This window comes from Falco biarmicus, chromosome 4 (genome assembly GCF_023638135.1).
Source record: "Falco biarmicus isolate bFalBia1 chromosome 4, bFalBia1.pri, whole genome shotgun sequence".
Taxonomy (NCBI): Eukaryota; Metazoa; Chordata; class Aves; order Falconiformes; family Falconidae; genus Falco; species Falco biarmicus.
The window spans coordinates 65,874,988-65,882,799 of NC_079291.1; positions in this window are offsets into that span (position 1 = coordinate 65,874,988).

Sequence of the window (7,812 nt, forward strand, 5' to 3'; positions counted from 1 at the left end):
CCCCCCCCCACAGGGTCTCCACAGTAAACCCAGGGGGTTGTTTCAGGGGGAGAGTTTAACATTCTCATCCTCCCCCTGTGACAACCAGTGCTGCTCTCACACCACCCCTGACCACCCCTGTCCCTGCCGGGCCACCCAGATCACGAGCCCGGCCAGCTGCCCATGCCTGTGATGAGTTGGTGCAGCCTCAGCCCCTAGGGCAGGTATTGGGGGGCGCTGGTGCTGGGACCCCCTTGGCCGTGGGGAGGAGCAGGGGGTCACCACAACCACGTTGGTCATGCAAAGCTGAATTCAGGAAGCCTCAGCCCATGTCCCTGCAGACACCAGGGCCACCAGCAAGAGGTGCCACCCGCCCTGGCGCCTTCACACCTGCGGGGACGGCGATGCCGTGCCCCATGCCCTGCTCTGGCAGCTCCCGGCTGCCTGGGCCGTGCCGCGCCTGCCTGCAGCACGCTCAGAACATCGCCGGAGCCGTCACCAGTTTAAAAATAGCGTCTCAGCAGAGTGCAACCGCGTTCCCTAAAAGCCATGTGGTTCGAGTTAGAGGATTAATTGGAAATGCTTATTTTGATTTGCAAAGTGATTGGATTTTTCCAGGGCATTTTGAAAGGAAAAAAGTCTGAATTTAATTATCACTATTCCAAAAAGCACCATGGGACCGAGTGTTTGAGGCTGTCTCATGTTTGCTTCACACCCCTCTCCAAAATGCAGGCAAGCCGCGGGGGATGCAGCGGGGACGTGGTGGGGATGCCTCGCTGCGCCCCGCGCCCGCTGGCACACCGGTCCCCAGCTCCCGGTGGCAGGCGAGGGTCTGGGGGCTGGGGCTGTGCGTCACCCATCCCGAGGGACCCAGCCCCGCTGCGCCCACTGGCCGGAGAGCTCTCAGGGAGCCATGTCAGGCCCAGGTTTGGAAGGGTTTTCTTTCACCAAGTCGCTTTGTTTTTACCAAAACGGATTTTCAGCAGTAATTGCTTTTTGCCTTTTCTTTTTTTTTTTTTCAGGGAAAACATCATTTTCAATTACATTTCTCTGGGTTTCCATTGAAAAATGAAAAGCAAATGCTCTTGCACGCTGGCAAAACGTGGAAAAATGTCTAGGAATATTTTTGTCCAAATGAAAACAGTTTCAGTTCTTTTTCGAGATCTCTTTTTTTTCCTGAAAAGAAACCACAGTTGCCTTCCCAGTTATTCTAGTCGGACTGGTTTTGAGACCGACTTCCCAGTTCAGAGGCTGGAGCTGGGTTGATGGTGCTCGGGGCAGGCGGTGCGGGGCTCCCCAGCACCCCCCAGCCTGTGCTGTCGTCGCACTTCCCACTGCCAGCGGGAAGACAGATCGGGAGCAGGATGAGACCTGGCCCAGCCCTGCACGGCATGTTGGTGGGTCTGGGGTCGCTGGGCTGGAGCAACCCAGCCCCCACCCAGGGATGCGCCATGCGGGGCACTGGCGGGGTCCTCCCCAGGACTTTGGGGATGTGACCCGAACCCCACATTCATGGGACAGTTTGGGACCCAGGCATTGCACCGCGCCCCCCCGAAGCCTAGCTGCCACCTCAGGGTGGGACACGGGGCAGTGGGGGGGTGCCTGGGGGGTCCTCCGGCAGCCTCTTCTTGTGCCCCAGGCTATCAGGGTGGGGAATCGCCCCCCTCCCAGCCCAGCTTTTTGCAACCAGTTTGATTTCCCTGTGCGTTTGTGCCCTTTGCACAGGAAGCGGCAGCCGGGGGCTGAGGGGGGGTAACGGACTGATGCGGTTTGTCCAGGGGTCTTCTGCAAATGCTGGTGGGGAATGAGCCTGCACGGAGGGCCGGGATGCAGGACACAGCTTCGCACGGTGCCCGGCCACAGAAAAGCACCCACAGGGGCCTGCTCCCAGTCAAAGAACCCCTGACCTCAGGGTGCCTCCATCCCTCCAAAACACCCTTTATCTGGGGGCTCTTTCTGCTTCCAAGCCCCCCCCCCCCCCCCCCCCGGCAGGTCTGGGCCTCGGAGTCAGGTGGGGATGGAGAGGACACGCGGATGCAGGCTGGTCGGGCAGCGAGGTGGCTGGGGGGAGCCGTTGGCTCTGCAGGCACTGAAGTCCTGCCAGGTTGGAGGAAGGGGAATACAAAAATCAACGTTAAACGTTATCACTGGGCTGAGATTTGGCTTGGCTTCCTGGCCCGTGACGTTGCCTTCCCCTCCTTCCCACCCCGGGATGCCCAGGCAGGCAGGGAGCACCAGCACGGGCATTTTGGTGAGCAGCCCACAGTCTGTCTCCGTTCCATGCCGTGCCTTCCCTGCTTGTCTGCCGGGGCTGGGCACCTTCCCCCACTGCCTTGCCTGTGCTCGACCTCAGCGATGCTCCTGTAATGGTGCTTTGCCCACACAGCACCCCCGCAGCCCACGGGCAAAGCGCCGAGCTGGCAGCAGGGTGCGAGACCCTGTGTCCTCTGCCACAGCAACAGCCCTCACCCCCGAAAGGCACAAAAATGTTGGTTTAACAAGATTCAGGATCCAGCAGGAAAATCCTCCCCCGCAGGTTTGATCTGCTCCTGCTGCCGTCACTGGGCTAAAAGCCAGCACAGAGCCGTGCCTCAGTTTCCCCATTCCTAACAAAGGAGGGAGGGGGCTATTTTCCTGTGGCTCATGGGAAGGGACAGCAGGGACAAATTCTGCCTTCAGCCCCAGCTGGGGACCGTAGAGCTCCTTCTCAGCCCCAAAACAGCTGGAGATTTGGGCTCAACCCCAAGGCAGTGCTTGGGGAGCAGCAGCCGGGAGGCTTCGGCCCTGCTCTCGCGGGAGGGAGCCGGGAGCTGCTGGGGAGGGAGAAGGAACGGGCCCAGCACCGACAGCCGGCAGCAGGATGTTTGCCAGCACAGTCACGTGCCTCCCGCCACATATTTACACACCGGAGCAAGCCAGCCCGGTGACAAACACGGTGCCACTTGGGTAAACACAGCCCCTCTGAGGGGATGCATCCGTGGCCACCATAGGAAAAGACCCAAGAAACAAAAAAAAGGAAAAAAACACATGGAAAAAAGCAAAAAAACAAAAGAGGGACAAAAAAAGCAAAACAAAAAGGCAAAAAAAATAGCCAAGCAGTTGCCTTAAAAAAATATTTTTTCCCCTCCCTTGCTGCAAAGAGGGCTGGGAGAAACGCCGGGAGCCGAACGCCCTGTTTTCTGTGCTTCCTATTAAAAAAAATAAAAATAAAAAAAAAAAGCCAACAACCAGCAGCCCAAAGCGGGGACACAAAGTCCACTTGTCACCCGCCGGTTGCACCCTCCCACCCTGCGGCGGCAGCTGGGTGCCCGCGCGGGGCTGCCGGCACACAATAGCGGCTGTTGTTGCCGGAGCTGGAGCTGGCTGGGTTTCAGGGCCAGGCAGAGCATGTGCCGACAGCCGAGGGCTGGCGTCGCTGGCATTAACCTCTCCAGGCCCTGCTCTGAGCCCCCCGTGCACGAAAATGGGGGGGAACTGGCTGCCGAATCCCCCTTCACCAGCACAGTGCAGATTGGGGAAACTGAGGCATGGGTGCCTTCGCCTGGGCGATGTGTTAGAGGGGATGGGCTCGTCCCTCCGCAGCCTGTGAAGGTGCCGCCTGCAGTCCCTCTTCCCTGCAATAATTCCGGGTTTACGAGCCAAGTCTAGACCAGGACCGTGAAATGTCGTCGTCTCCCACCCCCGTGCCTCCTTCCCAGGGCAATCCGAGGCTCCCGAGGTCCCCAGTCCCTGGCACCACTCGCCAACACCACGTGGCCAAATGGCACTGAAACAGCGTGATGGCGCTTGGTCCAGGGCGATGCCCGTGCCTCAGGGGCACCCACGTGCCTCCCAGGTACCACCGCATCCCCCAGCAGACCTTCCGGCGGGTAGCACAGCATCCCTCGGTGCTGCTCCACGCGGCCAGGCCAGCTGGCCCCTGGGATGCCGCAGGCTGGGACCCCACATCACTGGGTACCCCCAGCCCCCTGCTCATCACCCGGGGATGCTGCGAAGGGGGTGACCATGGCAAAGCACCCACAGCTGGCCAGGCCAGAGCAATCCCATCTGGATGCTTTGGGTGACGTGCCCCCCACCGAGCCCCGGGGCTGGCGAGTGCAGCTGCCGGCGGGTGCTGCCGCCTCCGCGCCCGGCGAGCGCAGCCCCAGCGCCAGCAGCCTCACAACTGCCGCAACCACAAAAGCCATTTTTTTCCTCCCCGCTCGGCCGAGCAGCCTGGTCCCACTAATAAAAAAAAATAATAAGGACATGGAAAATTCTATAATATCCCTTTCCAGCTTCTTGGATTTGGCTTTCGCTAATTCGAAGCAGACCCCGGAGGGTGTGGGGGGAGGCAAATCAAACCAGATCACAGCACGGAAAGCCAGTTTCACAAAAAACAACAAAAACACAAAAAAAACCCCCCAAAAAACAAAAAACAAGGCAGCAACCCCCAACATTTGAATGCAGCAGGGAAGAAGAAAAAAAAAAGTTTAATGTGTGCTTAAAAACAAACGAGGAGTGGTATCATTTTTAATTAGGAGCCTATTTTCAAAGCCCTTATTACTTACAGTACGCTCAGCATCCGAGTAATTTTCCTCTCTCGTAAAATCGTGGCAGGGGAAGGGGGAAAGCGAGCCCTTTGTGCGGCCGGAGAGCTTTGCGAGCCGAATAGTCATGCCAATTTGTCTGCAGTAATTGGTTTTAGCTATAGACGTAGGCTGGCAATTGATAGGTGAGTTGCTAAACTTTTCCCGGCGAAGGGACCCTTCGCCCGCTATTACTTTTGCACATGGCTCCGGTTCGCCTTGCTGCGGGCGCATCCCTGCGCACCGGCACGGCTGGACGCTCGTTCTGGAAAACTCATAGAATTCTTTGCCGTTCCCTTCAAACTTTCTATTTGCAAATTCCAGGCCCAGTTTTTCTCCTCTGGCAAACAAACCCATTTCCTACTGCAGCAAACGCCCCATCCAAAAGGCCGCCCGAGGGGCCAGTGCTGGGCTCCGGCTGGGGCGCAGCGGGCACGAAGGCTGTGCTGGGAGTGATCCCCCAGGCCTGGCACCGGTTGTCACACTGGAGCAACTGGGTAACGGTGATTTTCCATCGCAGCTGCCGGGGTGTTTGGCCCCCACTATTGCTCTGGGTCCCCGATGTCACCGTGCACGGAGGGGAATGGGGGCTCGGGGCCGGGCATGGCGCCGCAGTGGCAGGCGGTGAGGCGGAGGTGCTGGAGTGGGCGGCAGGAGCAGGTAGCTCGTTACCTCCCTGCGCTTCTGTTTGCTTTGGCAACTGATTAAAATTCCCCCACCATTCCTCCCCCTCCCCACTCCTTCTCCAAAATGCCACCGCCAGCCGCTTTTGTCCTGGCAGCTCCCGAGGACCCCAACCCCCAGGGGACAGGGGTGCCAGCTGGGTACCGGGGCGCAGAGCCCCAACGCGCTCACCGCACCCACCACCAGCCACTTTCACTTTCTGCTCCCCAAAGCCAGGGTGCAAGGCTTCCCTGCTCCTCCGCCCTCGCCCCCCCCCCAAGCAAAGCCACGTTTGGGGTGATTTTTCTGGTGTGTGTCCCTTGGGTGCCGCTCCTGTTGGCACGTGGGTGGTTTCGGGGACCCCCCCTGGCATCAGGGTGCTGCTGGTGCAGCGCGGCGGCAGCACCTGCCCGCGGCATGCCGGTGCAGAGCCACGCCGCCACCACCGAGGAAGCCACCGGGGTCACGGCACCAGGATGCTCCCGCTCCCCCAAGCCGAGCTGTCCCCTGCTGCCCGGCACCGAGGGGTGGCCGTGGTGGCTTGGTGGCACCACGGGGACGGTGGCAGGAGCCCCCCATCTGCCAGGGCCGTCTGCAGAGAGGGGAAAAAAGCAAATCTGGATGCACTCACACCGAACAAAGAGACAGGGCCACGTTTCTCCCCATTCCTCCCACTCCAGAAATTTCCCCAAATACCCCAACACCAACGTGACAAACCAGCCCCAGGAGAGTGGACGCACTTGATTTATTTCTATTTTTTTTTATTTTGGGGGGGGGGGAGGAAGGGAAAAAAACACATGTGAGGAAACATTTCCTGGTTGCATTCAGGGTTTGGATGTTGGTTAGGGTTTTTTAACGAGTGAAATTTCAGCATTCGCATGAGTCCCCGGCGCCTCCGTCCACACGTGGCTGCAAAACCCTGCTGGGGTGCCCGAGCCCCCCGGGCTAGGGACGCCGGCACCGCGGCCCCACTGGTGGGTTTGAAGCTGTGTTGGCACCAAGTGAGGCGGCGCACGTGGGGACAAGGCGAAATCCATTTTGATGTCAAGGAACAAGTTTTTGGGTCAGCTGGGGGGAGCCTGGCCCCCCATGAGGTCAGGCTTCCCGGTGCAGCATGGCGCAGGAGCAGGGAAAGGGGCTGCAAAGGGGGTTTCTTACTGGCTGCGGTTCAGCGAGCACTGGTTTTCACCAAATCCAGGGGGAAGAGGTAATGTTTGAGACAATGGAAAAAATACTGGGGGGGAAGGGAAATTGGGGGGTTATATATATATATTTTTTTTTACATCTAACCCGCAGCCAAAAAAAAAAAAAAAAAAAAAGCCACAGCAAAAAATCTGAAAAAACCTTGAAATTCCTGCAGAATAATTCACTGAAATCTGCTAGCAATTTTTAAACTGAACCCCCCCTTGTCAGCAACAATTTCACCAGTTAAAAACCTGCATTATAAAGAAAGAGAAGAGGGAAAAAAAAAACCCTTTTTTCATTGCACGTTTTGGCTTTGAATTGAGCCCGGGCCAGACCTCTGCCTGTTTGGGAGCCAGGCCAAGAGCCATATGCAGGAATAAAGTAAATAAATTCTGGTCAAAACCAGAATATCTCCCTTAAAAGTTACTTTAAAAGCAAGAAAGGCAGCAACAAAACTGTCCCAACGTGGGTTATTTCCCTTTTTCTCCCTCCTTCCCGGGAGGGATGCAGCTTGGCGGTGTCGGCAGTCCCAAGCGGTGCACCCAGCAGGATAGGACCTTTTTGCAATGGAAAAACCGCTGCAAAAAATGCAAGAAACGAGCCCAAGCAAGAGGCTAATGAGGCTGGGGGTGTATTTTCCCGTGGCGGTGGGGGGGTTATCCAGCCCCACAGTGCTCCATGGGTATCGATACCCCCTGGGCTGAGCCCCCAAGTTGGCGCTGAGGCGTCTTAGCAGCACAAATCAACCATGAAATGCCCTTTAGAAAGAACCCCCAGGTTTGAGAAGGGGGCGAGCAGGGCTGGCTCAGCGCCACAGCCAGGCAGGGGCTTGGGCGGTGGGCTGGGGGCACCAGGCAGGGGGTCTTGCCCATGGGCACCTGGCTGGGTGGGGCAGCCTGAGGGGTTTCACCAGCGTCTTGCAGCAACAGATTTCACTGGAGGGGGGAAAGGGGTGAATTTCCACTTGTTCCGGTGCTGGTTTCATGGATGGGTGGTGGGGAGCGGGCAGCGGGCTGGGATAGAAACCTGAGGAATGGAACAAAGGGCCTGATCCTGCCCCTCTGTCTCTGCGCCAAAATCGGAGTAACTCAGCGTCAACCCCCCGGGGCTTCAACCCTTGCAAAAACCCACCAGGAGAAACAGAATCAGGCCCCAACCCTTCCCCCCCCCCTTATTTTTTCATTTGAGGTAGCAGGGATGACCTGCACGGGATAATTAAATTGGGTTTGAATTCCACGCCCCCCCCCCCCCCCCATGCTGTTTACAGGCAGCCTAGGAACGAAACAAAACCAAAAAAAGGGTTGTTCAGCCTAGGAACGAAACAAAACCAAAAAAAAGGTTGTTGTATTTTTTACTGTTTTTCTGCCTGGGGTTTACACTAGGAGTTGGGGTGAGGCTGGGGTGGCAGCAGGGAACT